General features: G+C 42.8%; 2 pseudogenes; both read left to right on the top strand.

Moving 5' to 3' along the window:
- Positions 1-2,809: 2,809 nt before the first annotated feature.
- Positions 2,810-4,449, top strand: LOC134361316 (ATP synthase subunit alpha, mitochondrial-like; annotated as a pseudogene).
- An 8,514-nt stretch (positions 4,450-12,963) lies between these two features.
- On the top strand, positions 12,964-16,917 carry LOC134391760 (alpha-1-syntrophin-like; annotated as a pseudogene).
- The last annotated feature ends 973 nt before the right edge of the window (positions 16,918-17,890 follow it).

Genomic DNA, 17,890 nt, shown 5'->3' with positions numbered 1-17,890 from the left:
CAGCTCAGGCCCCAGGCAACCACTGATGTGTTTTTTGACCCAATAGATTGGGTTTGTGTGTGTGTTTCACATAAATAAACTCATGTAGTGTACTTTTTGTGCCTGGCTTCTTTTGCCCAGCATAATGTTTTTGAAGTTGGTTAATGTGTTGCATATTCTTAATGCCAACTAATATTCCATTGAATGGATATACCAAAGTTTGCATATCCATTCACCTGTTGACAGATATTTGGGTAGATTACAGTGTTTGCCTACTATAAATAAAGTTGCTCTGTGCATTTATATAAAAAAGTCTGTGTGGATGTATGTTTTCATTTCACTGGACTAAATATATAGAAGTGGAGTTGATGGGTCACATGGGTCATATGGTTAAGTGTAAGTCTAACTTTAAGAACCTGCCAAATGGTTTTCCAAAGTTGTTGGACCCCTTTAGGTTTCCACAAGCAATGTATGAGAGTTGGCAGTTGCTCAATATTCTTGTCAACACCTGGTATTATCAATCTTTAAAATTTTAGCCATTCTGGAGAAAGTGGTTGCAAACTACACATTAGACAAGGGACCAATATCCAGAATGTATAAGGAACTCAAACAACTCAACAGCAAAACCCCAAATAATCCAATTAAAAAATGGGAAAAGGACCTGAACAGATATTTTTCAAAAGAAGACATGCAAGTGGTCAACAGGCACATAAAAGAATGCTCAACATCACTAATCATCAGGAAAATGCAAATTAAAACCACAAAGAGAGATCATCTTATTCCAGTTAGAATGGCTATTAATCAACAAGACAGAAAATCACTAATGCTGGTGAAGATGCAGAGAAAAGAGAACTCTCCTACACTGTTGATGGGAATGTAAATTGGTACAGCCATTGTGGAAAACAGTATGGAGGTTCCTCAGAGAAGTAAAAACTGAATTGCCCTATGACCCAGCAATCCCACTAGTAGGTAGATACCCAGAGGAAATGAAATCAATATGTCAAAAAAATACCTGCACTCACATGTTCATCAAAACATTCACAATAGCCAAGAGATGGAAGCAACCAAAATGTCCATCAATGGATGAATGGATAAAAAAACTGTGGTATATAAAAAAAAAAAAAACAGAAAAACTGTGGTATATAGTGGAATACTTATTCAGCTATTAAAAAAAATCCTATCATTTGCAGCAACTTGGAAGGAACTGGAGACCATTATGTTAAATGAAGTAAGCCATGTACAGAAAGGCAAGTACCGCATGATATCATTCATATCTGGAATCATTATTGAGTTTTAAGACTATATATATGTATATTCTGGATACAAGTCCTTCTCTTTTTTTTTTTTTTTTTTTTTTGGCAGCTGGCTGGTGCAGGGATCTGAACCCATAACCTTGGTGTTATAAGGCTACATGCTAACCAACTGAGCTAACTGGCCAACCCTGGATACAAGTCCTTTTATTAAATGTACGTGTTATGAATATTTTCTCTGATTCTTTGGCTTATGTTTTGGTTTTCTTAACAATGTAAATGAAAGAATAAGCTTCCAATTTTGACAGGTTCAATTTACCAAGTTCTTTTTCTATGAATGATGCTTTCTGTATCCTAAGAAATTTTTGCCTATGCCAAGGTTGCAATGATTTCCTCTAATTTTTTCTAGAATTTATATATTACTAGCTTTTACATGTATACATATGATCCATTTTGAGTTAATATTTGTGTGTATTGTGAGATGAGGATGAACGTTCACTTTTTCCCCTGAACAGATATCCAGTGGTTCACCTTTTATTGAAAAGAGTTTCCTTTTTCCAATGAACTGCCTTGACAAAGTCAAAAATCAATTAACTTGGTTAAAGCATGGTGCTGATAACTCCAAGGTAAAGGGTTCAGATCCCTGTACTGGCCACCTATAAAAAAAAAAAAAATGAACTGACCAGGGCTGGCCAGTTAGCTCAGTTGGTTAGAATCTGGTGCTGATAACACCAAGGTCAAGGGCTTGGATCCCCATACCAGCCAGCCTCCAAAAATATATACGTGTGTCAATTTATCAATTGACCATATATGTGTGACTCTGATTTTCTGAACCTCCTATTCTCCCCCTCCACGGTTGGCCAGTGTGGGGATCCAAACCCTTGACCTTGGTGTTATCAGCACCACGCTCTTCCAAGTGAGCTAACCAGCCTGCCCTTGGGTTCTCCATTATGTTCCATTGCTCTGTATGTCTCTTCTTTAACCAGTACCACATTGTCTTGATTACAGTAGTAAGTCTTGAAATGAGGTGGTGTAAGTCCTCGAACTTCGTTCTTCATTTTCAAGATTATTTTGACGGGTCTAGGTCCTTTGCCTTTCTATTCCAGGATTCAATTTTCTAATATTTGTTAAAGATTTCTGTGTCTGTCCATCCTTCATGAGAGATACTAATTTGTAGCTTTCTTTTCTTACAATGACTTTGGTTTGGGTATTTGCTTGATAATGAACTTATAAAATGAGTTGAAAGGACTCCCTCCACCTCTTTTTTCTGAAAGAGTTCGTGTATTATTTCTTCCTTAAATGTTTATTGGAATTCACCAGTGAAGTCACGTGAACCTGGAGTTTTCTTTGTGGAAAGTTATTTAAATATAAATTCTATTTAATTAATACATATAGGACTATTTCAATTTTTTATTTCTTCGTAAGAGAATTTTGTAAAAAATAAAAATATAATTTAAAAAAAAAATTTTTAAGGGAATTTTGGTGTCAGCCCATTTCATCTAAGTTAACCCATTAGGTCCCAGTCAGTCCAGAGGCTGCGGCTGCGGAGGAGCCACCGAGGAGAAGGTACAAAGTCCGTGCCCGTTGCTGTAGCCATGGTCCGCACTGTCCCTTGGCGGGCTGAGCTGGTCTCCAAAAATGCTTTGGGATCATCCTTCATTGCTGCAGGGAACCTCCATGCCTCTAACACTCATCTTCAGGAGATTGGCACTGTTGAGATGTCCTCTAGTCTTGAATAGCGTATTCTTGGAGCTGATGCCTCTGTTGACCTTGAAGAAACTGGGCGTGTCTTAAGTATTGGTGATGGTGTTAGCAGAGGACATGGGCTGAGGAATGTTCAAGCAGAAGAAATGGTAGACTTTCTTCAGGCTTAAACGGTCTGTCTTTGAACTTGGAACCTGACAACGTTGGTGTTGTGTTTGGAAATGATCAACTAATTAAGGAAGGAGATGCTGTGAAGAGGACACGCGCTGTTGTGGATGTTACAGTTGGTGAAGAGCTGCTGAGTCATGTAGCAGATGCCCTTGGTAATGCCATTGATGGAAAAGGATCCACCTGGTTCCAAGACCCATAGGCAAGTTGGCCTGAAAGCCACTGGAACCATTCCTCAGATCTCTGTGCAGGAACCAATGCAGACTGGCATTAAGGCTGTGGAGAGCTTGCTACCAGTTGGTCGTGGTCAGCGTGAGCTGATTATTGGTGACAGAAGGACTGGGAAATCATCGACTGCTTTTGACACAATGGTCAACCAGAAATATTTCAATGATGGATCTGGTGGAAAGAAGAAGCTGTGCTGTGTCTGTGTTGCTGTGGGTCAGAAGAGATCCACTGTTGCCCAGCTGGTGGAGACTCACAGTGCAGATGCAGTGAAGCCCACCACCGTGGGTCAGCTACTGCTTCTGACGCTGCCTCACACAGCCCCTGGCTCCTTAGTTTGGTTGTTCTTTGGGAGAGTGTTTTAGAGATAATGGTAAACATGCTTTGACCATCTACAACGACTTACTCAAACAGGCTGTTGCTTACCATCAGATGTCTCTGCTGCTCCGCTGACCCCCTGGCTGCGAGGCCTGTCCTGGTGATGTGTTCTACCTACCTCCCAGCTGCCGGAGAGAGCAGCCAAAATGGATGATGCTTTTGTTGGTGGCTCCTTGACTGCTTTACCAGTCATCGAAACCCACGCTGGTGATGTGTCTACTGACGTTTCAACAAATGTCATTTCCATCGCTCACGGAAAGGACTTCTTGGAAACAGAATTGTTGTATAAAGGTATCTGCCCTGCCATTAACATTGGTTTGTTGGTGTCCTGTGTTGGATCTGCGACCCCAAGCAGGGTTATGAAGCAGATGGCAGGTACCGTGAGGCTGGAATTGGCTCCGTCTCTGAGGTTGCTGCTTTTGCCCAGTTAGGTTCTGACCTCAGTGCTGCCACTCAACAACTCTTGAGTCATGGTGTGCGTCCAACTGAGTTGGTGAAGCAAGGACAGTATTCTCCCATGACTGTTGAAAAACAAGTGGCTGTTATGTATGCCGGTGTAAGGGGGTAACTTGATCAACTGGAACCCAGCAAGATCACGAAGTTTGAGAATGCTATCTTGATTCATGTCATCTGCCAACGTCCTGGTCTGTTGGGCAATATCAGGGCTGATGGAAAGATTTCAGAAGAATCACATGCAAAACTGAAAAAGATTGCAACAAACTTCTTGACTGGATTTGCAGCTTAACTCTTATGGATTCACACCAAATACTGGTTTGGTTTTTGTCATCGTTTCTTCTAGTAAATCAGTTCCACTTGTAAAAGGATTACTCTCATACTCCTGATGTACAGAAATCACCTTAAAAATAAAGGTTCCATATTGTGTGGTGGCTTTCTGTAAAAAAATAAATAAAATAAAATAAAAACATTGATTGGCATGAAGTTGTTCATACTTTTCTTTCATTATCCCTTTATTATCTGCAGAGATGTTCCTTCTTTTATCCTTGATACTGGTAATGTGCATATTCCCTTTCTTCTTGATCAGTCTAACTGCAGGTTTAACCATCTTATTGATTGTGTTTGATAGACTGCGTTTCATTTCATTCATTTCTAAATATTTTCTAATTTCCTTTGCAACTTCTTTGACCCATGAGTCAGGAGGAAATGTGTTGTTTAATTTCCAGATATTTGGGGTTCTTTCATTAATTTCAAATTTAAGTCCGTTGTAGTAAAAAAGAGTATTCTACAGTTTTTCAACCACTTTAAATTTATCAAGACTTAATTTCTGGCCCAGGATCTATCTATTTTCTTCCCTAGGATCTATCTTGATAAACGTTTAGTGTGTACTTGAAAAGATACTGTTGTTCCACATAACTATGGGTCAACTGTGTTCCCCAAAAGTTCATGTATTGGGAACTTAATCTCCATTGTAACAGTGTTTAGAGAGTGGGAAATCCAATTATGGTATATGAAAGGTGGGGCCTTTAAGGCGATTAGATTGTGAGGACTGTGCCCTAGCGAATGGATTGACCCATTTATGGAGTAATGGGCTGATGGTTTCATGGCTGGTTATGGGTGTGGGATTCCGATGGCCTTACAAGGAGCGTGAGAGAACAGGTTAGCTCTCTTGCTCAGCCCATGCTCACCATGTGACACCCTGTGTCACTGTAAAAGAAGGCCCTCACCAGCCTCCAAAACTGTAAGCAATAAGTTTCATTTCTTTATAAATTACCCAGTTTCAGGTTTTCTGTGATGAGCACCAGAAATGGACTCATAAGAAAAGGACACATCTGTGTCCTTAGAGACTTTCCGTCTTCTCATTTTATCAATTATTGAGAGAGCAGTATTGAAAGCTCTGACTAAAATTGTGAATTTGGATTTGTCTATTTCTTTTTGTAGTGCTGTCAGATTTTGCTTAATATATTTTGAAACTTTGATGTAAGGTCCATGAATATTTAGGATTGCTATGTCTTCTGAGTGGGATGACTTTTTTGTCATTATGAAATGTCACTCTTTTATTTATTTATTTATTTATTTATATTTTATTTTTTGTGTATGTGACCGGTAAGGGGATTGCAACCCTGTGGCTCAGTGTCGTCCACACCGCGCTCAGCCAGTGAGCGCAACAGTCATCCCTACATAGGATTCGAACCCGTGGCTGCGGCGCTCCCAGCGCCGCACTCTCCCAAGTGAGCCACAGGGCTGGCCCCTCTTTTATTTATTTTAAAAGCCTACAGCACCCACTATTCCCAGGTGGTCTGTCATCCAAGTACTAAGCAGGTACTAGCTTCTGAGATCAAATGAGATCAGGCATGCTTAGAGTGGTATGGCCGTGCACAAAATGTCACTCTTTAACCCTGGTCCTGATAGCTACTTTGCCCTATAATAATACAGCAACTTTAGCTTTTTTATGATTATTGTTTGCATAGTATATCTTTTTCTCCCCTTTTACTCTCTATGTGTCTTTATATTTAAAGTACATTCTTATATCCCTGTACCGGCCAGATGCCAAAAAAATTAAAAATGAAGTACATTCTTACAGATAGCACTGTAGTTGGGTCTTGCTTTTTTAATCCAATCTCTGTGTCTTAAGTGGTGTGTTTTATAATGTAATTGTCTACATGGTTGAGTTTTAATCTACCATTTTGCTATTTGTTTTCTAATGTCTCATCTGTTCTTTAGTCCTTTTTCTTCTTTCCCCGTTTGGAATTGAGCATCGTTTCTGCTTGGGATTCCTCTCCCTGCACCACTGGCCAGAAGAATGCTGCTGGGGCAACGTAGAGCTTGCTTCCTTGTCTCAGGGATCACAGTCCTGCCCTGCTTGTTGTCCAATGTCTGGACACAGTTGTATTTCATCTAGTTTTCTAGTTTACAGTGGAGAGTGTATCCAGTCCCAGCCACATCATCATGATCCAAAATTAAATTCTGGAATATGTATTTTTAACAAGTTTCAATTAAATAGAATTAAAGAGAAAAATATATACTACACAGGAAAAAGACTTCTAGTACTTATTTCTCTTCTCATTCATTCAGCCAAGTTTTATTGAATACCTACTCTAAGTGCCAGCTGCTCTGCATGGCTCTGGGTATGCGATCGTGAGCAAAATAGATACGGCCGCTGCCTCTCCAAACTGACATTAATTAAATCATGTGATTATTTGTTCTGGCAAGTGCTGTAAAGGAAAGATTGCTGTGCTATGAAAGCATATAAGAGGACTGATCTAGTGGGTTGCGGTAGAGATGGTGGGGAAGACTTTCCCAAGGAAGGAAACTTGAGCTGAGATCTGAAGAATGAGTAGGAGTTAATTAATAGAGGGGGAAGGAACCAGGGGCTTAAAATGAGGCTTTGGTGGTAGAATGAGCCTGAAATCAAGCCAGGCCTTGACTGTAGTCTTTAACCTCAGAGCTGTGGAAAACTGCTGAGGTATTTTAAGCAGGATATTGACATGATCAGATCTGCCTTTTGAATAGACAACTGTCATTTTCATATACTGCCACAATGAAAAGATTCTCCCGCACTGAAAATAAATGGACTAGGATGACATGTTTCGACTTGAGAACTTCACACAGATATGAGATCGAGTGGGGTGGAGGTGGGGAATGAGTAACAGGATACATACAATGTGATTTTATCTCTATGAAATATTAAAATACACAAACACATGCACACACATACGGACACGCGTAAATGTGGTAAAAATAAAAAAGATGTGGAAAATGCTAAATACCAAAATCAAGATAGCAGTTACCTCTGAGATGAGGAGAGGGTTACAAGAGAGACACAACTATATATTTTTTTAATCTTTTTAAATATATGATTTGGATACATAGATGTACATTATTCTATTCCTTTTTTACATGCAAAATATTTTATTAATTATTATTATTATTATGTTTGGCAGCTGGCCAGTGTGGAGATATGACCCTTCAGCCTTGGTGTGACCCTCACTGTCCTCTACCAAGTGAGCTAACTGGCCAGCCCGCTGAAATATTTTATTAAATATCACTTTGCACTATGGAAAATAAATTGGAAAAAATCAAGAACAGATGTGCAATAAAAATAGTAATTGATACGGAAAGGCTATGAGGAGATCATTACAGCAGTCGACTTGAGAGATGATAGTTTGGATGGGAAGGTAATAAAGAAGATGGAGAAACTCGCTATGTTCGAGTAACATTTATATTTAAGAGATAAAATCAGAAGAGTCGGCATGTACTTACCTCTGACCCACACGTTTTTCCTGTCCACTTTATCTTTGAATGTTCTCTTGATTGTAACTACTCGGTTTCGTTCTCACTGCCCCTGTGTTTCTCACTTGCATCACTGAACTTTCTGACCAACTGCAGAGTTACCTCTTCCTTGCAATCTATTTTCTACATGGCACCATGTCAATGTCCTGCTTGAAACCCTTTAATGAGGGTCCTATTAGTCTTAGGCAAAAGATAAACTATATTTACCTGGCCCTTACCTAATTATACAAATTGTTATAAACTTCTTGCTATTGGATTGAATAAAATAAAATGACTTTTCTGTACATCAATAACGGTTGATCAGCAATTTCATAGGGTTCGACCAACTCACCCCGAGGACTGTTCTATCCGCACACTTATTAACTAAATTTAACTCTCACAGCAACCTGGAGAAGGAGGCACCATGATTCTCATCATTTCACAGATGAGAAAACTGAGGTACGGAAAAGTTAAGGATTTGCTAAGATTTTACAACTGATGAGTGGTAGAGCCAGGACTCAAAATCAGACAGAGCTGGCAAGATGTGGAGAGACTGGAACCTCACGCACTGCTGCTGGGAGTGTAAAATGGTGAGGCCACCCTGGAAGACAATTTGGTGGCTCCCCAACAGGTTAAACCTGACCCAGTAATCTACTCCTAGGTACATACCCAAAATAATTGAAAACAGGGCTGGCTGGTTAGCTCAGCTGGTTAGAGCTCACGTTGTAACACCAAGGTCAAGGGTTCGGATACCCATACCTGCCAGCCGCCAAAAAATAATAATAATTGAAAACAGGTGTTCAGACACAAACTTGTACACAAACGTTCATAGCAATACTATTCACAATACCCAGACGGTGAAAACAACCCAAATGTCCATCAGTGGACACCATTTATCCATCGATGGATGAATAGATAAATTGTAACATATCTATACAATGGGACATTATTCAGGCATAAAAAGGAACAGGTGGCAGGGGGGGATGGAGGGCTTGGCTGGTTAACTCAGTTGGGTAGAGCTTGGTGCTGATAACACCAGGGTCAAGGGTTCAGATCCCCTTACCAGCCAGTAGCCAAAAAAAAAGGAATGAAGTACCAATACACGCTACAACATGGAAGAACCTTAAAATATTATACTAAGTGAAAGAATTCGGATACAAAAGGCCACATATTGTATGATTCCATTGATTCGAAATATCCACAATACTCAAATCCGTAGAGACAGAAAGCAAATTAGTAGTTGCCAGTGGCTGGGAGACGGGGAAATGAGAAGTGACTACTCAATGGATTTGGGGTGATGAAAAGTTTTTGTAACTAGATAGTGATGTTTGCACACTGGATAGTTGTAAATGTACTTAATGCCACTGAACTGTATACTTTAAAATTGTTAAAATGGGGCTGGACGGTGAGCTCAGTGGGTTAGAGCACAGCCTTGTAACACCAAGGTCATGGTTCAGATCCCCATGCCAGCCAGCCACCGAATAAATACGTAGATAAAATTGTTAAAATGGACAATTTTCAGTTGTGTATATTTTACTAAAATTAAAAAAAGACAGTCCGGGATCTCAGAGTCTGTGCCCTTGACTACAACAACCCTCTGACTTCTCTGTCACCTCCAATCTTACTACTGGCTCATGCTTCTTGGAGTGTGGGGATCCAGACTGACCAAATAGACACGCTGTTCCTCTGCTGGGGACAATCTCCTTACAGACACACACGAACTCACACCCACACGTACATCCTTTCTCTCTGTCTAAGAAATTCCTACTTACCCTTGAGCTTAGACCTCACCACTTCTAGAAAGACTTTCTTGACTGCCTCACCCCTCTTGGAACAAAAGACGCCTCTTCGGTGGCCCTCACAGCTTTAAGTTCTCTCCTCCCATAGCGTTTGGGAATCTTGCAAGAGCAGCAACTGTGAGTATCGCCATTGTATCCCCAGCACTTAGCAGAGGGCTTTGCACATAGGAAATCTTTGCTGAATGAATGAGTATGTAATAAATGTTTGTTGCTTTTTGCTGGAATCTTTTTTTTTTTTTTTTTTTTTTTGGCAGCTGGCTGGTATGGGGATCTGAACGCTTGACCTTGGTGTTATTAGCACCACGCTCTAACCAAGTGAGCTAACCGGCCAGCCCTAATGTTTATTGTTTCTTAGTAAAAACAGATTTTAAGCCAAATTCTAAGAATGACCCCAATGAATTTTGCCCTTATATAATCCCCTCCCCCTCTGAGTGTGGGAAGAACCAGTGAAAATGACAGGATGTCACTCCTGTGATTATGTTGCCTTATACAGAAAAGGGACGCTACCCAGATGGGCCTAATCTCCCTAACGAGCCCTTTAAAATCATTGAGTTTTCTCTGACTCATAGTTGAAGGAGAAGTCAGAGAGATCCTAAGATCTGAAGGACTGGACGCTACACTGCTGCTGGTTTGAAGACTGAGAAGGCAAGGAAGACATGCAAGCAGCCTTAGGAGCAGAGGGCAGCTTCTGCCAACAACCAGCAAGGAAACGGGGACCTCAGCCCTGCAGCCTCCAGGACCTGAATTCTGCCATCTCGAATGAGCTTGAAAGGGACTTTTTCTCAGAGCCTAGCCTGGCTGACACCTTGATTTTGGCCTTGTGACATCTAAAACACAATGCAGTGAGGCCCACCAGGACTTCTCACCTAAAGTTCTGTGGACTAATAAATGGGTGTTGTTTGAAGCCAGCACGTGGGTGGTAATTTGTTACTTGTGATAGAATACTAAAACAAGACTCCAGCTTTCATGTTTAAGTTTTGGGCTGGCTGGTTGGCTCAGTTGGTTACAGCGCAGTGTTATAACACCAAGGTCTAGGGGTTCTGGACCCCTGTACTGACCAGCCACCAAATAAATAAAGAAAATTGTGCAAAGGAGATACTTATCTTCCCCCACATCTTTTCTAAAAAGGGGAGAGAGAAAGGGCGTGTACCCAAGTTTAGACGACTCTACTAACTGCAGAAAAACAAGACATCTTGCCCCCGAGGCAGGATGTGTGTTCAGTGCTCTGCTGCTGTCTTGTAGCACTGTTCGAGTTTCTCACGCTCAGTCTTCTCTGCCATTTCCTCTTGCCTCCGAGTGGCACCAGACGCATTTGATCCTTTGATCCTTTCACCTGTGCTTGCAGGGCCCCTGCAGTTAATCAGAGGACGCCACTGAGAGATTCTACCACATGTGGAGACAGATATTTCAGCACCTGACAGCTGACCTTATCTGGGTCAGCCTGTCTTTAATACCTACTGCCTTTTAATTAAGATATTAACCAAATTCTGAGCTCTTAATGTGATATTAATAACAGATTTTTCACTGGAAATTAGTGAAAGCTCCCAACCCAGCATTTACTCATGTCATTTAAAAATCTATAGTCTAGTAACAGTATTTATCTGTTCCAAAAAATGGACTAATCTGAAGATCAACATCTGTTTACAGCAATGGTGACACCTGACGTCAGAGACATGTTTTAAATGATGCTAATGTGAATTAGTTAATTACAAAAACCTTCTTGGAGCACGCACCATGTTTCTGGCACTGGGCTACATGTTGTATGGGTTGTATAAGACGCAGTTACAGCACAGAAGGACACTGTACTAGCACCACCCAAGCAAAGGTGACACCGCAACTTCATAACTTATCTGTCCCCCTCTTCCAGATGTATAGCAACTTCCTACTGAAACGGGACAGACCCCAGTGTTGTCCCGAAACCCCCACCCTTAGCTATCCCCATAACCTCAGCCAGAGGAGGCCTCGGCTGGGGGAAGGGAGACAGGGAATAAGGAAAACCCACTTGGTCCAACAAGATGGGCTGAATTCCTAGGAGCAGCAACAAAGGACAGTTAACAAGAAGAACAAAGTTAGTTTACACATATACTTTCCTTAGGCTAAAATTTGATTTGAAGACCAGGATCCTTGTCCCTTCACCGAATGCCTTATGGCTTGAGGTAAGATCTGTAATGCCAATCTCAAGTTGTTTCTGTAGATCACCTGCAACCTCAAGCCTTCTTTACACTCACATACCATAGACCCTACGGCACCGGCACCGTGGAAAATATCAGTCCACATGCCAGGAATAGTTGTACTGACTTCACCCCAAACCAATCAGCTTCCCACGCTCGTCCCTGGAGGGCATGGGACTGATAGCACTAAGGTCAAGGGTTTGAATCCCTTTACTGGCCAGCTGCCAAAAAAAAAAAAAAAATCCCTTTAGCTCCTGGCTGTTTGTGCTCCTTGGACTAAGCATTCAAATAAACGCTGATCTTTATCATTGAGAACTTTGATGTGAGAGATTTCTTAGTCCCTTGGGTGGTGATGACAGACTTCACTTGATCATAACACTACCAGGGAGGGGCCCGTTCTTCAGCTAGGTGCTGAGGAAGAGGGGACGAATCAGACTGTGTGCCTGCTCAGTTTCCCCGCCGGTCCTCAGCCACCCTAACCTCTCTCAGTTTCCTCATCTGTAGAAAAAGCAACCTGGGAGCGTGAACTGGTCCTCACCTGACCCTAAGGCAGGCTCTCAGAAAACCTGATTCCCTTTCCCTCCTTCCATCCTACCGAGAGCTGTGAAACAAGGGATGTGTGCTCAGGAAGTCCAGCTCCAAGTTCAACCATTTGAGAAGCTAACATTATTATGAATAAAAGGCAAATTAGACACTTAGAGGAAGAATGCCTCTTTTTATAGAAATATGGCTTTTGTTTGTTAATGATGTTTAGGTTCGGTGGAAGCCTAATGATTAGAGAGTCTACAATTCTGTCAGGCCAGAAGATGTGATTTCTCTGGAGAGAGGGTCATTGAAAGCTACTTTCTCTACCAAATTTTTATTTCCCCTCCAGGGATTCCACCTCACCAAAGATAATCCTGCCTTTGCTAGCTGTTTGTCCTGTGTGCTGAATATTACCTGCAAAGATAACAAACAAATTACATATTAGTGAAGCCCAGTCTTGCTGGCAGGTTGGATGGGAAAGCTCTCAATATGACACATTGCTCTGGAACTATGCTGAAGGATAACATGGGTTGTAACATGGCTCTAAACTCTGGGAATGTTTGGTGGTCCCCAGTGGTGACCTCCTGTCGCAACAAGGAAACAGACTCATCAATGCGGACACAGATTCAGAAATTAGGGGAGAAACTCAGGGATATTTTTGTATCCCAAGTATCTCACTTCAAACATTTAATGTGCAATGATTGTCTTTAAGTGAAGAGTCTGAAGCAACTCACTCGGCTCGTTGGACTTTGTTACCAATGAGTACAAGGGCTTTGCCCCAGGGGGCTCGGAGATACAAACAGAGGCAAATTTTCTCCCATCATCAACACCCCTAATCCTGCTTTGTCATCTGAAAAATGGATGCTATAAATTCCGAAGGGATTTTAAGGAGGCATTGTAGACAGGGCCTTTTCAACACTCCTGGGGAAAGTATGTCTTCATATTTTTTAATATTGTATCAATAGCACCACCTTCATATTCAAGAGACTGTGCTATCCTAAAAAATAAACTTGAGAAACTTATGTTAAGTGAACAATGTGGAAGAATGGCCGGTGCACTCACTGGCTGAGTGCCGGTCACGAAAAAGACAAAAAAAAAAAAAAGGAAGTTAATGTTCAAAGGCAGTGTGTCTCTTAACAAAGGAGCCTTGGACTCAGGAGAGCCTCACATTTGTAAGTGCTTTAGATCCTGATTTCCTTTTAGGTCACAGGTCTCTCTTGCCTTGCCAACCTCATACATAATGCAGTGCCATCCGCTTTTGGTGAAAGCTTGATTGATTCCTTCTCTTTCAAAAGCAATCACGAGAATGAAGCAATTAAACTTAATAACACTCGGTAGAAAGAAAACAGCTCTGTTTGTGTTTTGGTCTTACCTCAGGAAGATCATGTGGCTTTTACATCATTTTAAAGAATTTTATGACAATTGTTATATGGGGTTTTTTTTTTTGTATAGTCTTAATTGAATGAACCTGTCTAAACAGCTCACAATTTATGAAGTTAAAGTGTTCATAAGTAATTGAATAGGAGGCTTCATAGTAGGATATTAAAGGGCATTTCAAGTGAATAAGGATAGCACTGTAGACATAAATTATGACTCGGGCTCATCTTACAAACAGGCAAACATTAACAACCTACTGTCATATTTCTTCCCAAATGATATAGAGCAACAAATTATTGTCATTCATTTTAATCAGCAAAGATTAATAAACTTCCTGAAATGGTCCTTTAAATTTTTAACTAACTTCCTTACTAATTAACCTGCAGGTATCCTCAGTACCTAGTTCTTTCCTTCTTCTTTTTTTTTTTTTTTCTTTACCTAAGAATTTTGATTTTTTTTTTTAGTGGCTGGCCAGTAAGAGGATTTGAACCCATGACTTCAGTGTTGTAAGGCTATACTGTAAGCAACTGAGCTGACTGGCCAGCCCCTCCTAGTTCTTTCTTGTCCCTTATTCATTTGCCAATGTTACACTTATTAGAAGAATATAGAGAATACTTTTTATATACTAATTGCAGCCAAATAAATAAACCTACACTCTATTTCTAAATCTAATTTTCCAGAAAGTTTTAGAATTTCGAATTTGGAATTTTCCCACAAAGGAAATCCCTATGTAATTCTTAGCTCTGAGGAAAGAATAAATACATTGCCAATAAATATAATCCATCCATTTAGGTAGAAGATAAATTTTTTTAAAAGGTATTTTGTCCATTCTAATAGGTGTGTAGTGGTGCTGGTGAGGACTTGGAGCAATAGAAACTCTCATCTACTGCTACTGAGAATGCAAAATGGTGTGGCCACTTTGCAAACAATTTAGCAGTTTCTTACAAAACTAAACATACTCTTACCGTATGATCCAGCAATCACCCTCCTCCGTATTTACCCAAATGAACTGAAAACTTATGTCCACACAAAAACCTGCACATGCATCCTTATAGCAGCTCTATTCATAATTGCCAAAACTTGGAGGCTACCAATATACTCTTCAGTAGGTGAATGGATAAACTGTGGTACATCCGGACAGTGGAATATTATTCAAATATTATTCAGCACTAAATGGAAGTGAGCTATCAGGAGCTGGCCGGTTTGCTCAGCTGGTTAGAGCCTGGCTTTGCAACACCGAGGTCACAGGTTAGGTTCCCTGTATCAGCCAGCCACAAAAAAAAAAAAAAAAAAAAGATGTGGAGGAACCTTAAACGCATATTATTAGGTGAAAAAAGCCAATCTGAAAGGGATACTTACTGTGTGATTTTTAACTATGTGACATCCTGGAAAAGGCAAAAACATGGAGACAATAACAAGATTTGTGGTTGCTTAGGGGTGAGTGGGTGAGGCGCAGAGGACTTTCAGGACACTGAAACTACTCCCTTTGACGCTGTAATGAAGGATACATGTTGCTATACATTTGTCCAAACTAGTGGAATGTGTAACACCAAGAGTGCCCCTGATGTGAAGTGTGGACTTGGAGGGACAGTGCTGGGTCAGTGCGGGCTCACTGTTTGTAACACACGGACCACTGCAGTGGGGATGCTGGCAGTGGGGGAGGTTGTGCTTGGGTCTAAGGGGTGTATGAGAATTCTCTGTACTTTCTGCTCGATTTTGCTGTGAACCTGAAACTGCTCTAAAAATAAATTGTATTACAAAAAGAAGGTATTGAGCTAAGCAATGTCCTGTAGATGCAAAGCTGGATTAAGACAACATATCTGGGCTCCCTGGGGGCTGGAGCCCACGCAGCTCCAGGGTGGGCGAGGCTGAGGCCGGTGGGCTGGTGGGCTGGCCTCAGCCTCAAGGGGCCTGGGAGGACGATATGTCTGTTCTCATTGCCAAGATCATTAAGGGACTGGCAGCTGACCAGACGGAGGCCCTCTTTGTGGGAGATGCCATCCTGTCTGTGAATGGGGAAGACTTGTCCTCTGCCACCCATGGTGAGGCGGTGCAGGCCCTCTAGAAGACAGGCAGGGAGGTGGTGCTGGAGGTCAAGTGCATGATGGAGGTATCACTATATTTCACGAACTCTGCCGGAGGGGCCTTGGTGGGCTGGGACTCACCTCCTGCCTCACCCCTTCGGCGGCAGCCTTCCTCCCCTGGCCCTCCACCCCAGAACCTCAGTGAGGCCAAACATGAGTCCTTGAATGTGGCATATGTCTCAAGGAGGTGCACCCCCACTGAGCCAGAGCCCAGGTATCTGGAGGTCTGCTCGGCAGATGGCCAAGACACCTTCCTGAAGGCCAATGATGAGGCTAGTGCGAGGTCACGGGCAGGTGCCATCCAAGCCCAGATCAACACTTTGATGCCCTGGGTCAAGGACGAGCTTCAGGCACTACTGGCAGCCACCAGCACAGCTGGGAGGCAGGAGGACGTCAAGCAGATCAGCTGGCTGACCGAGCAGCCGCCCAGTGGGGGCACGTGCCCCAGCCCTGGCCCTGCTGACTGCAAAGGGGCTGCTTCTCTGCAGCTGTCTTCCCCAGACCCGTGAGGCCCTGAGCCGGCCGGCCCGAGCTGCCCCACTCATTGCCACCAGCTGGTGCACTCAGGCCACTCCAAGGGCTTGGTGCCCGACAGTACAGAGCTCTCTTTTGCCCTGCACACAGGCACACGCCACAGTGAAGACACTCACCTGTTCAGTATGGAGTCACCACAGGAGCTGGCTGCCTGGACCCGCCAGCTGGTAGATGGCTGTCACTGGGCCAACAAGCATGCACAGGAGGTATCTACAGCCTGCATGTGGAACGGCCATCCTTGCAACCTGTCTGTGCACGTTGACAAGGGCTTCACATTGTGGGTGGCTGAGCGAGGTGCTCTTGAACTGTGTTGCTCCGACAGCCCTTCAAGAAGCAGCAGATGTCCTCTGATGATGGCGCCACTGTCCTTTTCCTGGACTTTGGGGATGCTGAAGGCAAGATCCAGCTGGACCTGCGCTCCTGTCCCAAAACCATGGTCTTCATCGTCCACTCCTTCCTCTCCGCCAAAGTCGCCGGCCTGGGGCTCTTGGCCTAGAAGTCACCTGATGCACTAGCCCTGAAGAGGGGGCATCCACCACATGGCCTGACCTGGCCCTCCGATGACTGCCTGCTCACCACTGGTCTAAGGGAAGGGAGAAGAGGGGAACAAGGGCCTCAGAGACCCAGCCCCTGAGGGAGCCTGGATTGGTCTTGGGGACCAGGACCCAGACCCACGAAACAGTGGATCCTGCCTGTGATGGGCCAGTCTTCCTGCTGCCCCTCTCCACCAGTGCCTTCTGCAGAGAGGTATTTTGTGTACGCAGAAGCCATTCCAATCCTGGGAACTTCCCCCATGGAGATCCTAACTCCAGCCAACAGCTGCGCGGGGCCAGGCCTCCTAGAGGCCCCTAAGCCACCCCCAGGCCCTTCAGGTCCCATCTGAAGCTGGATTCCCCTGGGGTCAGCAGCAAGAGAAAGAAGAGGAGCCTTTATGTTCATTCTTCCCTTAAGCCCTACCACCTTGGGGCGTCTGGTTTTTCTCTTCATCCTCTTTCCTCCCTACTCTTGGATAATTAAACAGCCTGTGAACAGATGAAAAACAAATAAACAAACAAATAAATAAATAAAATAACTGTGCTCACAGTCTTCTAGGGAGACAGACCCATAAACTTGATGCTGTAATGAAGTGATGGGCTCAGGTGGAAGTATATCCTGAGTACAGGAGATCCGAAAGAGAAATCTTCCTGTATGGGATGAAGACAAGGAAAAGTTTTCCCAGAAGAAATAGCACTGAGGTTTGGTGACAGGATGGTGGCCAGGGATCGGGTCTACCTTGCTACGATCAGACACCAAAAAACTGATTCCTAGCATTATCTTTTCCACTCCCTGAAAAAATGTGTAATGAGAGGGAATGTGGAGGTGGTGGACCAGCTGGTGTCTCACTTGCTCGATGAACAACCCAGGATGAGGTACAGATAATCATCGAAAATATTAAAAGATTTCGTTCTTCAAACATTTGTTTGACACCT

Source organism: Cynocephalus volans, chromosome 12 (assembly GCF_027409185.1).
Source record: "Cynocephalus volans isolate mCynVol1 chromosome 12, mCynVol1.pri, whole genome shotgun sequence".
Lineage (NCBI taxonomy): Eukaryota > Metazoa > Chordata > Mammalia > Dermoptera > Cynocephalidae > Cynocephalus > Cynocephalus volans.
Note: the sequence above shows the minus strand (reverse complement) of the source record. Positions and strands in the feature narration are given on the sequence as shown.